At 39.6% G+C, this 16,269-nt stretch overlaps 1 protein-coding gene across 1 annotated transcript in view; it reads left to right on the top strand.

The window, feature by feature from the left end:
• Positions 1 to 15,570, top strand: part of MEI4 (meiotic double-stranded break formation protein 4) — a 128,565-nt gene extending 112,995 nt beyond the window's left edge. Inside the window, exon 8 of the mRNA XM_064508694.1 lies at positions 12,891 to 15,570. The gene's annotated coding sequence lies outside the window, so the exon portion shown is untranslated. The remainder of the gene's footprint in view (positions 1 to 12,890) is intronic.
• Positions 15,571 to 16,269: the final 699 nt, after the last annotated feature.

A 16,269-nucleotide genomic window follows, 5' to 3' on the forward strand; every position in this document is an offset into this window, starting at 1 on the left:
CTCTGAGAGCTGGAATGTCAGCTCAGACATATTCAGAGGAAATCAGTACAGTACTAGACCGGTTCTTTTTAAAAGATTTTGAGTATCCAGTGCTAATGAAGTAGCAAGGAGGCTATACATCTGGAAAATGCCAAGGTTCAGTACTTTGGAAATTCTGGTGTATTGGAACAAAAGATTAGCATAGTAAAGCTCGATTAATCTAATAAATGATGTTCTAACTAATGCCAAATTTAACTCAACTTTAGAGATCTAAATTTGCTTTAGTTTAATACTTGAAACTGCAAAATTTCCTACTGGCAGTGTGTTTTTCACCTTCCCCTTGCAATGCTGTTACAGAAAGAGTTGCTTTGAGGAAACATACCACAGCCTTCAACAAACCAGAGCACAATGTTCCCATGACTTCTGTCCTGTTTTAAAGCCTGCTTATACAGATGCAGTTAACAATGAGCACGTAAAGAGTCCTCTTTTCTTGAAGTGGTTGCTAATTAAGAGAGTGGGACTAAATCATCCTGTCTCTATCTAGTGCTTTTGAGCTTGACATTCTTTACCCTTCTAATTAAGAGTGAACATATGCAATGAGGTATTGATATTTCTGGGTGTACTTATTAACTGAGTTGGGGGGTGAAAGACATCAGACTGACTGCTCTCTTACGCTGGGGAGCTGAAGTACACGGTGCCACTCATGCTCAGAAAACAAAATAATTGGGCACTAACTATTAACAAATATTATTTTAAATAACAACAAAATATTTGATTGAAGCATCTATAGTTAGAGATAAGATGAGTCATTCACAGGCTGCTATCTGAGTGTCATAGCCATTATATTAATATACAATAAAAAAGAAATTGTTAGAGGAAGGCCCTTCCTTGCACACCTCAGGCCTCATGTTCACATGTGCACACACATACACAAACAGGAAAGGGCATATGAAGTCTTGCAGTTAGATTTACGTTTCACTGAACAGTCCAAAATTGTCACTCATGCTGCTTTTGTTCATGCCCTTACTTACCCAGACCACTCTTCCTCTTTTATGTTCATTCTAGTAGCGTGACTTTGTGTGCAAATTGAGTATTAGCAGTTTTTGAAATTTTGAAAGCTGAATGTGTCTGAGACATCGTTAACAATGACAATAGAGATTCTTCATTTACTGCCCACAGAAGCAGTGGATGCTATCACAGTTATGACAAATGTACTTCTTCATTGCCTCTTGCAATACTGGCCCTTGAAACAGCACCCCTCCAAACCTGGCAATTGATTTGGTAAAGATGTAAAGCACTTTTTTTTTTTCTTTTAATAGCTGCAGTTTTAATTTAACTACTCTTTACCTAATTCAGTCATTTGATTAATACTCTCAGAATATTCAGCCTTTTGGGGGACATTTTGCATGTTCTGTTTAGGATAGCTTCTATTTCTGCACACTATTCCTAAGGAGAAAATGGTCATTTCAAGTAGTTAGGGCATCTGTGGAATCACAAACAAGTAGGCTGGACTGCATCTGGTGGGGTTATGCAGTCTATTCTTCTAGCCAAAGTTGGTCAAGATGACTTTTTATTGTCACGTCCTTCCAAAAATCAGAATTTGTGACTATTATCCTATGTTTTATATAGATCTCATGGGAATTTAGGCTGGATAATGAGAAGCCAAGAATAGATCTAAGTAGAAAACGATGAAGAGGATGAGGAGAAAGATTCTCTCACATTTTCTTCTATCAGAAGGACTGCTTGTCTGCAATTCTCTTGTGAAACTGTGTAGCACTAATATCATGGGAGCACAACAGGGCTTCCATGCCCTAGAGAGAAGTCCAGAAAATTGTTGAAGAGTCTATCATATATATTATATACTATAATAATAATATAATAATTAATATGCTTAACTTCTACTTGGAGTTAAATTCTGTACACAGCCACAGCTGTGCTGCTTCTGTGGGGAAGGAAGTGTGATGGTTGGGCATTAGTTGCCTGGTCTTACAAGGTCCTTTCATTACCTGAGAAACAGTTTTAGATATCCTATATAAGCACTGAAAAGGGCACAAGATGGATAGGGATGCTTGCAACATCTCCTTCCTTTCCATTTTTGTGCAAAATTATCTTTATTCCAAGCAGACCCATAGTTCTCAGTTCCCAAACCACTTGATTTTCTGTCCCTTTTCTTTCCCCAGACCTCTGTGACTGGCCTCTGCACCTGCTTTTTCATGAAAGACTCTGTATAAAGTGCAAATTTCTGGCAGTGGGAGCAGAGGGAGAAGGATGCTTTTCCAGATGCCTTTGCGTATGTAAAGTTCTGTTTCTTTGTCTTTTCCTGAACTCACTGGAGAGTGGTGCTAGGCATTACTGTGTTGCTCATAATAAAACGTCCTCAGATAATCAATGCTCCTGTCTAGTTTAAAAAGGCCACCTCTGTGAACTCTGAAAGCCTTTTCTGTTTTCACTAGGTTAATAAGAGATAAAGCTGTTTTCTGTGATTTTTATGTACACTGTATGGTGAAATGCTGCATTGCTTGCTCATCTCCTTACATGTTGTTTAAGAGAGAATCTCTGTTGATTGGAAACATATAAAGCCATAAGTAACCCTGAGTTGAATTAATAGCTAATGCAGCAATGAAGCATGTAATCACCCTCAAAAGCTATCTATCTGGAGTGCTCTGTTACGAACTGATTTTTGCTGTTCTATAGCAAGCCATAAAAGGAAGAAAGAAAAAATATTGAATGTTCTTTTGTGTGTGCCATCAAAGTGCTGGGGTGACCAAGGTGTTTTGCACTGTCTGCTTTGTGACTTAATTGTTTAACACATGATATATTTCTTGCATCCCTGTTTGACAGAAACCCTGGACCAGGGTCAGTCCTGTAAGTATGTAATTCCCATTAGAGGTCAGAGGACTGGTATCTGTTAACCTTGGATCAGCTTAGCTCAGTCATACGTTTGTCCTCTTACGAAACTGAACTGAGTGTTGATTTCATTTCAGTTTCTTCCCCATCAAGCTCATTGTCTTTAACTTGTGAGTTATTCTTTCCAAAATAGCTGATTTCCTTCTCTGTTTTAGGAAAATGCTTAAGAGCTGAATTGTTTATGTTATGCTGACATCATACTGCTTCATTGGAGAAGGGAATCTGGATGAATATACGGGTCAGGGAAATAAATTATCTTGTGTTACTGGATGAGGGACTTTGGCTAACACAGAACAGAAGTGTGATGTTGCTCCTCAGTGCTCTATAGCTGCCTCTTCAGCCCTTGTGTCTGAGCAGACATTGAGTCCCTTCGTGCTTCCAGGATTCCTGTGAGAGCTGACACTGTGCATGAGGCTGATCTGCTGAGCCAGGCTTTTCCTGAGCTTATCCCCAGAAAGCTTGTGTGTGCTGGTCTGTGCAGAACTGGTGTTGAGCCTTGCCAGGCTGTGCATGGGAACATGCAGGCCCCTTTTTGACCTGCAAGACTGTATTGTATTTGAAAAACACTATCACAGTGAGGAGAATTTCCCCTTAGCTAACAAGAGGTACAATCCTACCCTACAATCCCTTTCTCATTCCCCTCAAGAGACTGAACTCTTTCTGTGCGCAGTGCGAAAAGCAGATGTTTTACTTATTAGATCTTTAGTTATCACCCAGGGCAATGTTAAGTTAATCTCCAGATGACTCACTTTGTCTTTAAATGGAAAAGAAACAGTTCCAGAAGTGAAAATTAACTATAGAGACTATGTAGCTCAAATTTCCTACCATAATTCACGCCAGAATCACCACCTACCAAAACTTCAATGTCTCTTGACAAAATTAGATGTTTTTTTCTTCACTTGCTTGCTGATTTCTTCAGAATTAGTTTGTACTTACTGGAACAATTTTGTAAATATAATGTTAATGTGATTAAATATGTTCTTAAAAAAAGAAAGGCATACAGTGTGGTCAGAACAATACTTACACTTCACCTATGAACTTGGTTCTGGGTAGGTAGAAGCACATCATCTCTTTCTGACTTGGGAACTCATTACTGAAACTTGGCCTTGTACAGTCCTGCTTTTTGTTTAGTGTTAACTTCTAAACGTTCCTTACTCAGCATAAAGTCTCAGCAGATGATTACATCACTTTCCTGAAACCTCTGCTTTTTGACCTGTGTCTCCAACTTGTCTCTCTGTTGCATGCCTCTAGAATAAGTCTTACTGACATTTGTGTTATGCTTCTGTGAAAAAGGTTGCCTAAATTTAAAATTGATGACACACAAAAGGAAATGAACAGACCAAAGACTGTGATTCAGATTTCCACAGAAGTAGTAGATGTGAATCAGTACTTGAGATTGCTCTGAATGCATAAAATAGTTGTCAGTTCAGCATCTGACATTCCAGCCAGATTTTTTTTTTCTTATAGCCAGATAGCCAGGTTTTTAAGCTTTAGTGCCAGATCCTGAAAACGATTATGAAAGTTCAGCCAAGTCAGGAAAACTGAAATCAGTGTGACAACAACACTCTTATCCAGGTTGCTTCTCTTAGTCAAGAGAAGAGTCAGAACAAGTCAGGATGCATCAGCAGATGCCGATGGAGCAGCCAGTGCCATCATGAGACCATTCTCTATCATGGCAAACAGGAGAGGTCCCTGGTGACTGGAAAAAGGCAAATGTTATGTCCATCTTCAAAAAGGCGAAGTAGGAGAATCCCGGGAACTAGAGAACAGTCAGTCTTATATTAGTTCATGGGGAGATTACGGAGCAAATGAAAGCCATTTCCAGGCAAATGAAGAACAGGGCACATTGGGAACAGCCAGCTCAGATCTATCAAGGTAAAATTATGTCTGACCAGCCTCTTTGCTTTCAGTAATGAAATGACCAGCACAGTGGATGGAGTGAGAGCAGTGAATGTCATTTTCCTTGACTGTAGCAAAGGTTTGATGCAATCTCCCATAGCTTTCTTGTAGCCAAACTGGGAGATGTGGACTGGCGGGTGGATTACAGTTTGGCTGAAGAAGTAGTTGGACCACTCAGTTCAAAGAATAATGGTCAACAGATTAATGTCTAACTGATGGCTGATTAGGGTCCTGAACACTGGGAGTGCTACTGTGAAACATCTTTACCAATGGCCTGAATGACAGAACAGAGTGCACCCTCATCAGCTGGGTGCATGACATCAAACCAGGAAAGGAGTTCAATATGCTGGAGAGCAGAGCTGTCATTCATAGAGACCTGAACAAGAGGAACTGGCCGACAGGAATGTTATGGTGCTCAGCAAATGCAAAGTCCTGTTCTTGGGACTGAATGACTCTGTGCAACAATACAGGCTGGAGGACAGACTGGCTGCGGAGCAGCTCTGCAGAAAAGTGCCTGGACATGCTGGTGGCAAGGTAGAACAGCAGTGCACCTTCTGGAAATAAAGCCTAACTGTAAAATGGGCTGAATTAGTATGAGTACATCCAGCAGAGAGATAAGTGATTATTCCTCTGTATGTGGCACTGATGAGGCCACATCTGGAGTATCGTGTCCAGTTTTGGACCTCAAATACAAGAAGGAGATTGGTAAACTGGAGAGAATACTGCAGTGTGGAGGGCCTCCAAGATGGTCAGAGGCTGGAGCACAGGACGTACAAGGAGAGGCTGTCTTGTAGAGAAGACAGAGCCAGATTCATTTCAGACGTGCACAAAGAAACGATGAAGACAGCCAAGTTCCAACTAGATATAAGGAAAAAAAAAATCTCAGTGAGCTTGATTAAGCACTGGAGTATGTTGCTTAGAGACACTGTGGAGCCTCTTTCCCCAGAAATTTTCAAAACTCAGCAAGGCCCTGAAGAAACTGACCTAACTCTGAAGTTAGCTCTGCTTTCAGCTGAGGGTTGAATTAGAAGATCTGCAAGGGTCCTTTCCAACCTGAATTATTTTATGATGCTGTTATTTTTATGCTTTGCACAAAAGGACCTAGCAAGTGTCTGTCTAACCTAAAGCTATCAGGATTCTAGCTATTCCCCCTAACCCCTTTTTCACCTGTTACCCCTGTTTTTTTCTTTAGCTAAATTGCCTGTAACAATAAGTTTCTTTTCTTTACAAAAGGGCACATTTCCAGACTGCCCTCCGAGGCCTGGTGTACTAACATAACCAATGTGATTCTGGAATAGAGATTACTCTGCCATGTCTGTTGTAGATACGGGAGGTACTAGGCCTTATGGACTCCTTTTCTGAAATCATGTCAGAGTGATATGACAGAGGGAGGTTAAGCTGGAGATCCATTTATTCTACAGCAGAAAATAAGTAACTGCAGAAGTCAGTAAGATTTTTTCATATCCTGTAGAAGGAAGGTTAAACCTTGGTGAGGGGGAAGAGGAAGAAATGATTTTTAAGTTGTAATATATCTCAGCAATGGGTAAGAAGGAATGTTTTAAAATCTATCCATCTGCCATACCTTCTCATAAATGGTTTTGTTCTTCCTAACACCCCCTCCTTAGCAGCTCCCATGCTGTTTTTTTCCTGTCTCTCAAAGACATTTGGCAGAGTTGGCAGTGAGAGCTTTTTGAATGACAGCCTCAAATCTTACTGCTCATAGCATTTCCTTGTGTGTGTGTTTTGAAATGTTTCTGTTAAAGCTGGAACTACTAAAAAATTCTCTGTAGCTGCACTGCATGTGGGCTTGCATTCTAGATATATTCTCTAAAATTTCAGTCTTGCAGGACAAGGGAAAACTTACCATCACAGATTCACAGGAGGTTTTAATGGACCTGTCTGAAAAACACATATCTGCCTATCTCGGTCATTGTTGGCAGGGGCATGGTATGGCGTATCAAGGGCATGACATCTTTTCCATGAAGTCTCTCAAGTTTTGTCTGCTCTGTTAATTTGGTAATGTTGGGGAATGTGCCTAAGCAATAGTAGCATACTTCTCTTCAGCTTACCCCAAATTATTAACACTTTGAATATTGTCTACTTGACCCTGCTGTGTTTCATGGTCATCGACTAATTTCTGATCTGTAGCAATGCCTGACCCCAATATCACTTAGGTTAGGTCTAACTTCAGAGTGGGTGAAAATGAGTTGAGCTTTGCACATGCAAAGAGGTAGCTCAGATGAGTGCGTCTCAGTGCACAATAATCGTTCATGCCGTTGGCTTAGCAGCACAAGCAGCTGCTTCTCTGCTGCATGAGCAGTGTTCAAGCTCCGTCCGTGCCTCCCACAGGCTGCCTGGCTCAGGCTGAAGCACTGATTAACTCAGGCCAAAGAGCTCAGTGTGCTGGTGGAAGCTAAGTGGTGGGAAATGTCTGAGTTGTCTCTTGACCTAACTCTAACAAAAAGACAAATTTGTCTTGTTTTCTTGCACTTGGAAGAAAAGCTAGTTTAACCAGACTCTATAAATATCCCTTCTTATTTCCTTCTTTTTCTTCTTCCCCTACACAAATCCCTCAGGCTTCTCATTAGTTCCAGAGTATGATACTGTGTAGTATAGCTAAAAAGTGGGGATACTTGTTATTATAGATCGGTGTGTTAGCAGCTATAGCAAGCTCCTTTTATGATAACAGCCTGTAGAGCTATGCCATTATATAGCAGAAGCTCTACAAATCTTTGGCACATCTCCAGATCCTTCAAGAGAAAAGGGGCAAAAAACTACTTTTGTCACAGAAAGAACCAGCGTGTGTTTCAGATGATGGCCTTGAGGACACTAACCTGAGCAAATCAAGTAGCTGCCCTGCAGTGTCCTTGTCCTAAATGGACTTTCTACAGAGGGAAAAGTAAGGTTTTAGACTGGAATGTGAGTAGTACTGAGATGAAAGGATGGCTAAATGTTGTAGAGATAAACTAGGTGTGTAAATAGTGAGGATACAATTATTGGCACAAACTGACACAGATACACTTCCCAAGGAAGTGTGTTTCCCTGTCCAGTATTTCAGACTTCACTGTTGCTAATCATCTGTGACCATCTAATCAAAAACTATTATCATTTTATAGGCATCTTACAGCTTACATTAGCTGAAGCACACTGTTAATTTAATTGTAGCAAAACAGGAGTGGCAGTGATTGCAGTTGCAGGGACATGTCCTAGATTACACTTCATTGTGGTTTTGGTGAGTAGCAGCAAAACAAACATCCCTGTATTAATGCTGGCAATGAGAATAGCAAACAGTTTGAACTAGGCAAACCCAAACCATGTACAGAAGTACCCAAGACAGGCTCATTCTGGAGATCAGTGAAAACCTAGAAGATGACTAGAAATAAATATCTAATTTGCTTTTATCTGTCTTTCACATCATGTTTTGAAGAAATAACTCTGTTTTATGGCCACTCTTACCCTTTTTCTGCTATACCTAACCCCCCCCCCCATTCTCGCAACAACATATTGATTGTTTTTAAACATGAACCAAAGAGCTAAAGTACAGTCCACATCTCCTTTTTTCATGGAAGTATTTATCTTCATTTTCTTGGGTGATATTAGCTTGATTTGGTATAGTAACTGCAGTCAAAGTCCAACTCAGAGCAGTGTAGTTTTGTACCAATAATGAAGTTTTACACATTGTTTGTATTGCACTTACAGCTTTTAAAACCTCTCCATGAATCTAGAATTGTCAAAATGTCTCTACATTAAAAACAAAAATCCTAAACCCTTTTATTTGAAAGAGATATGATTGGACTCTGTGATGTTTAAAGCATCACCTAGAAATACAAGGAAGTGGCTATAAGCCCCTAATAGAATGATGTCTTCTTTAATTCTGACTCATATGGCTTGAACTTATTTAATCAAATCAAAAAATGCAGGAGGAGTATGAAAAATACTCCAACGTAATGCGGAAGCACCTGCTTTTTTGAAGTCTATTTTTGATGTAGGACACAGAGAATGTGGTGACCACAAAGAAGTCCCCACCTATCTGATGATTTTCTTTTTCACCTTTATTTTTTGTGTATCTTTAGTTCAGCAGCACTTCAGGGCAAATATTGTGTAATTTGGCATGCTTGTTCCTTGTAGATTAGTGAGAAGATCCCCTAAGCTGTAGAAAAAATGATCCAGGCCCAATCCAAATTTGAAAGCTGAGAGATGAAATTTGGAACTATATACTGTTTTGTTTTGTTTTGTTTTGTTTTTTGATTCAGCTTTGTTTCTTATAGGTAATCTTTGAAAGATATGTTGCTGGGAATATATATCATTACCTTACTGTCCTCATGCTGTGAAAGGCTGAAGCTGTAGCTTCCAGTCAGTACTCTAGCTGAACAAAAGAGCTGAAAAATTAATGCTGACTTAATTGCAATCAAATAATATATTAACTTGCATGTCTCTGCTTTATCACCTCATCACAGATCTAAAGAAGCTAGCATCGTCTTTCTGAACTGGTAGATACTTTTGAGGTTTGAAGTCAATGTGTTCTTTCAAGAAAGATATGCAAAACAGCTTTTCATTCTTTCCAAGACAAAAAAGGAAACAGTAATACTTCTTATCAGGGCTCACCAGGTTTATGGCATCAGCAGGGTATGTAGTGTATTTTCTCCAAGTATAACATCATATCTAATAGTAGATAGATACAGAAACATTTATATAGCACCAAAGGGCGTATTACTAGCTGACTTCTTTGATCCAAGATAAATTAATGGGTACAAAATATATGAATTCAAAACACTTGTACTGCCCTTAAGGTGTAGAAGGGCGTAATGTAACTTCCAAGATAAGGCATTATCCTATTAGATTCCTTCTGCTGCCAGCTGCTTTCTTGAAAGTAATTCCTCTAAGGAACTTTATAATCCTGGTACTTTGTGAGAAAAGCTTCACATTGCAAATGGAGGAGCTAAAAATGGCTTCTTAATCTTGCATTTCCATTACAAAAGTCCTTCTCTGTCTTCCTATATTGTGAAGCAATAAGTGTAGTGTGGTGCCAGTATTTTACATAACAGGCTAATGGCTGTTACCTTACCTTGGAAAAGACATGACTCTCTTCAGTTTGACTTCTTCAGTCCTGGAGAATTCCCTCCTTCCTAGGTTAGGCATGGCCTAACCTCGTGGCAGCGTCAGCTCCTGGGTGAGAGCTCTTCTCTTGTTGGACCAACATGCAGAGATGAAAGCAAGAGTCACTCGTGTGTGTGTGTGTGTGTGTGCGTGTGTGTGTGCACGCGCGCGCGTGAGAGAGAGAGAGAGCGAGAGAGCACGCGAGGGCAGTAGTGTGCCTGACTGCAGCACAGTGATGCAGATATTCAGACAGGAGAGAGGACATTCCTGTGGTTGCTGCTCCCTGGATGCTTTCTGCCTCTTATCCAGTGACTACTTAGAAGTGACTGTTAGAAGCACTGCTTTAAATGTTAGGTTATTAAAAAGGTGGGCACTGCTTCCTCTTTTTCTTTCTCCACAGCTAAAGGGGCCAGAGGTGGTGTGTGCATGCTGAGCATCTTAAGGACATATCTACTTGTGCCTTTTTATTCAATTTGTTTCAAACACAAGGGAAGGAGTATGAAAGAGGCCGACATACACTGAAAGTAGCCCACGTGTTTTTGTGCTTCTAGGTCATAGTTACAACATCAGTTTTCCTTCCAGATCTCTTATGTGCAACAGGATCTTTCTTAAATATGTGTTCCTCGTGATCAAAGCCCATTTATAAACTGAGGACAAGGATTATTTTCTTGCCCTACAGACTGTTCCATATTAGCCCAAGGATGTGTAAAAATGGATGCCTGTAACAAGTCAACATATAGCATTTTCATCCTGCCACATGATGCCGATATTCTGTTGAATATATCTCTGTTGGGGGCTGTGTGAATAGCAAATGATAAGTAGCTTAAATATTGCACCTTTGTTCTTGTCGTAGTCACATTACTGCTTGCGTTCGCATTCTGCAAACTGTGCAGGAAGGTCCTACCTGCAGAAAGGGTGTCGGAAAGCAAATGTGGAACTTGCATTGCAGTCCTGGTGGGATATGAATTTTCAATTTGGTTTCTGTGAGCACTGGCACCTGCACATTAAGCACATCCTTCAGGCACAACCTAGTCAACAAAACACTTAAGGATTCGGCTAAGTGCTCTCCTGAACTGGGGCCTTCGACTCCAATCTTGAGTGTGCTGCAGTTGGTGGAAGCTTTGTCAACAGTCGCAAGTAGAGCAGCGTCAGCCCTCCAACTCCAGTGAATAGAGAAGTGTCCTTAAAAGTTCTTATTTTACTTTGCTAACCTTGACTGTCAGTAGCTCCTCCTACTGCAACTCTCCTTAAAATGCGGCACTTTGTCATGCTGTATCGTTCTGCCTCTTGACATTAAGCATGAGGCTAACGTAATGGTGCAGTATAGCATGCTGTTTGCTTTCTAGGGATGTTTTTTCCTAGCTGATTCCCATCCAGGTGGATCCAGAGGCCTCCAGCTGCCGCAGCAGGGTGCTGTGCCACCCCACCATCCCAGCATGTAGCGGCATAGAAGGTATTTAACCACAGTGATTTGCTCATCGCCGTTACGTATCACGCCCCTGCGTGCCTCCGCTCAAACTGTGAGCATTACGAGGCTTGCGCTCTCTCTCTCTCCCCCACAACTGTTTTATACCATTTTTGCCTACCACTAGCTCTAATCACCACAAAGACGAAGTGTTTACAGAAACGTAGCCTGTTTTTCTCTATTTCTCTTAAATATGGAATAGTTATTTCTAGTGTTATTTTAACGCTTGCTGAAGGCTGAGACTGACTCAGGACAGGAAGTAAGCCCAGACTTATCCTAAACTATGGCACTCAACTCTCGGTGATCTAAATGAGAACTGAATACATGCTTAAATGCCTTTGTGAGTTAAGGCTAAAATGAGGCTAAAATGAGGTCCCAGCAATTTAGTAATATTTTCCTCTGGACCCCACAAGCAAGGGAACTTGGTAAAAAATAGAGACAGAGGTACCATGGCCTGAAGCATTAAAGATGACAGCATTTTAAACTTACATAGTTCTTACAGTGCATTTTAATTTACTTCTGGGTGCTTCACTTCTTCCAAAAATATGATTTTAAAAAGCAATTACTCTTTGAGTTAATCATCTACTGTATTTGTTTAATATGGAAGTCAGATTAAGTGCAAATTGCCTTTTAGAAGTACTAGATCAAAAAGCTTGTTTTATCTAGGGCTGACTTTTTCCCCTCAGGTTTAATAACTTTTTAGTCACCAAAAGGAGTCAAAGTTCTCCTTTTTGAATGCAAATAGCGTGGCAACAAAAGGCATGATTTTGTCTTTACTATGTCTGTTGCCATTGACATAGTACTTGCATGGCAGCATTCTCATCCTGGATATAATTAATAATGACTTCCAGAATATTTAGTAACAGTATACTTGTTTAAGAAGATGGACGTTCGTGACCACTATTGAATTAACCTCTCATTTTCAAATTCTGTGTCAGAACTGAAGTGTAAATTTTAACATGCAAGTTGCGTCCTCAGCAACATATTTCAGTCAATTTATATAGTTTGCAGTTACTTTCATTTTACATGTCTCTGCTTTTATTCTAATTTAGAAGCGCAGTGAGGTTAACTAGGATTTAAAGGAAATGCAATAGACAATATATTCTATTGCATGTCTGAACCATTTGCAGTTATGAGTAGTATTGAATTTTTGCACGCTGACTTTCCAATTGAACTTCAGGAAATATTTGCCATCACTACATTTTATTAAAGATAAACAGTGCGGTTCATTTTTTTTATTAACTGTTAAGCAACGTAGCCAGTGTTACCTTTCAGTCTTCAGTAGAAAAGTCAGCTAGAAGCAGAGATTAGTACTGTTAATACCAGCAAGAAGCCCTCTGCCTCAGTTAGAGATAAATAAGATGCTTAGATAAATGAGATATTTTTAGCTCTTCCAGGCATGATGAACCTCATTCTAGGATACAAAAAGCACTGGCTAACGCAGTCTCAGAGCCAGCAGTAGTCACCGCTGGGAATACACGAAAGATGGATGAAGAACCATAAATTGACAACAGTATTCTGTTCTTTTTTTTTCTTTCTTTAGGGGGAACACGGACGTGAAGAGAAGCAAGGGAGCTACACGCCACTCAGCTTAGTTTTAATACCTAGAAAAATTCTGGAACAAATAATTCAGCAACCTATTCATACATATCTAGAAAATTATAATGAGATGAGTTGCCACCACCTCTCTTATCATGTAACTTGTTCTTGGCAAATCCAATTAATTCTCTTTATAGCAGGATAATGGCCTTTGTGTATAAAATGGTAGCTGTGAATATTTTATACCTTGATTCTTAGTAAGGCTTTTCACACTGTTTAACATGATATTCAAAAGCCAGCTACAGAGATGTAGTTTAGATGAAACAACCCTAACCTGTAAGCAAAATCACACTCAAGAAACACTTACCAGCATTTTCCAGACAAAATGGAAAGATATGTTTATGCAGTTCTGCAGGGGTTTGTCTTCATTCTATTCTAGTCTATATTTTCATTAACGGTCTGGGTGGGGGAATAGATAGAGAAAGAAAAGGAGAGAATTACTACAAGTATGCTGCAAGGCAGAAAAAGAATTGAAATCAAAAAAATAATCTTAAAAAATCTGCATGTTCAATAGGAACAACTGCAAAGTGCTACACATAGGCAGGAATAATCAATTGCACTAATAGGGAATGGGGAAAAACTGATTAAAGAGCATTCTCCAGAGAATATCTAGGCATTAAAATGGATTTTGAGCTGAGCATGAGACTGTGAAAAGAGCAAATATCATTCTGGGATGTATAAATCTGCGAATATAACCATCATATGAAGCAATCCTTTGCTGCAGTACTCTGCTCTGGCTTTTGGCAGCAATTTCAAGAAATATTTGGACCAACCAAGGTTTAAAGAAGAGCAATAAGAACAACAAGAAATTTAGGAAATGTGTCTGTTATGAAAAAACTGGAAGAAGTGAAGATTGTTCAGTCTAAGGAAGGAAGGACTGCAGGACACACAGTAACAGTCTTCAAGTACATAAAAGTCTGCTTCAAAAAAGAGAATAATATGTTTTCTCTGTCCAAGGTGGCGAACAAGAAATGACGAGTTATGGATGTAGTGAACTACTGGAACAGATTTCCCGAAGGGCTGTAAGGTCTCCCTGAATGATGCTTCTGAACGGTCTGGAAAAGCATCTCTCTGGAGTAACCATAGGAACCCTGTCTTGGGGCAGGCAGACTTGCTTTTCAGTTTCCATCCATCCCTACTTCTCTATGCTTATCTGAACAAAATCAAAGTAGATGAGATGATATATTATATGCACACATAATTAGTTTTCTGTGTGTTTATTAATGGTGTTACTGCTGTAAAATTTAACTAGTCATTCAGTTTGACCCATCTCCTCATAAAGTTTAGACGTTAATGCAATAAAGGCAAGAAAACCCTCTTTTCCCATTCTTTTATTTTGTGGATGAGGCTTTTCCAGATGGTGTTTGTGAACAAGAAAATCAAATATATATATTGGCTACACTCACTGTTATTTCTGATCTGTTATCTTCCTCCCTCTCTCTCTCTTTTATTACTTCAGTAAATGCAGATATTTTCTTAAGAACACCATAGCATCCATTTGAAGGATAAAAACAAACATTTTCAAATTCCAACAGATGTGAAGATAAATCTTTGTATGATAGGACTCCCTTTTGTTATCGGAGAGCAAATTATTACTCTGGCATTTTTGTTTTGGTTCTGGAAGACATGTTTGTGAAAATTTCTATGACAAATTTTCTACTAATCTACTTTATTGGAAAGAGGAGTTTTATTACACACATTGACTACTTCAAAAGCATTCTGGTTTTACTGGAGATATTTTCTGGTTCCAATTAATTAAATCTAAATTAAGTTCCAACCTAATTTTCTATCATCGGTAATGTCTCAAATGAAGAGTGAATATGTATTTATTCTGTCCTTATATGTAATTTGTTCATAATTTTCTCTCAAGTAAGTTTCAATGGTCCCCATTTCTGTAGAATGCTGAAATTAATCTCTTTCAGCTCTAAAACTATATGCATTTTTTCCTGTGGAGTTTGAGAATGTACAAAAAGCGCTAGTCCTTAGGTGTCAGATTTCTCATGTCATTTAGTCACATATTTATGATTTTTTTCTTATGTCTATTCTAAAATGAGACATAGCATTTGGAATATTGCGGATGGCAGCAACGTTTGAATCAGTCATGCAAACCTCTAGTTGTTTTCTCATAGAAAGCACAGAAATGAGACCCTTGCAAATATTCTTCCATTTGTTAACAAGGACATTGGCCTTTAAAATGGGGATAGGGAATGGAAGGGCATTCAAAAATTGCTGAAAAAATCAGCAAGAAACAAGATGGTGTAATTTTAGTAGGATTCCTGGAACCTTCTGCAGATACTTGAAATCTGAACATGCAGTTTACTCATCTGAAATCTTACTAGGTCTTCAGTCAGCTTCAGCTCTGCATTAGCAATCAGAGTCTGACTTTATGTGATGGGGAAAGAGCTGTTTTCCTTCCATGTGCTATGCCAGGGTTCATGATAGTCTTTGGGGCAGGCCTGAATGGAGAATTGCACTGGCTGTTTAGGGCCATCTCAGCTCGCTGAATGTTAAATCGTGCATTTCCAGGAATAATCCTCGTGACACTATTCCAGAAGAAAATGTAAAACTTAAGTAACTCTTACTATAAAGTATTTCCAATCCTTTTACATTAAATGACATACTGGTCAACAAATGTTTGTTGAAATTGGTAGGTGGGAATGCATGCTAAATACATGCATTTTGTTCTTTCCTTGTCCACTGTAGCAGTGCCTCAGGCTCAGTGAATATTTACTCATGCCCAGGGCTGACTGCAAGGTTCATCTCTCAAAGAGAAAGGGCTGAGGGCTGTTTTGAGAAAACAATTTAGGGAATCCCTTTTCCAAAAGTGAATAGGATTTGGGGCCCAGATGTTGAAAGCTATTTAGAAATCTGAAGATGTAATGAAACATTCAGTGGTTTATGCAGACCACCTAAGGGTGTTTGTTCAGTGCCTAACAGTCCAGCGTCTGCTTCTCGGATGCGTGACCCCTAGAATAAAGTACTGAATGCTGGAAGGGATGTCTGCAGGTAATGTACACTTCATGTGAAAAGTTAACTGCCTCAGAGGGAAGCCCTTACCACACAGCTATTCACACTGAATATTCAGTGGACTCCTAAAGCTCTCAGAAGCTTGATGAGTTGTATTGTCAAATTTAAGCTTTCTGATGGTTGTCAGGAGGCCACATCAGCCTCACTTGGGACCACCTTGCTGAGGCCCACCCTCTCAGCTCAGGCCCACAGAAATATCCCCTGCTTCGCAGAAAGAGGCTTCTGGTGGACCAGTTAATATTTGTGTCCGTGAAGCTGTGACCAGCACTGCATTGAACTAAAATAGCTGTGCAGCT

The sequence above is a fragment of the Dromaius novaehollandiae genome, chromosome 3, assembly GCF_036370855.1.
Source record: "Dromaius novaehollandiae isolate bDroNov1 chromosome 3, bDroNov1.hap1, whole genome shotgun sequence".
In the NCBI taxonomy this organism is placed as follows: Eukaryota; Metazoa; Chordata; class Aves; order Casuariiformes; family Dromaiidae; genus Dromaius; species Dromaius novaehollandiae.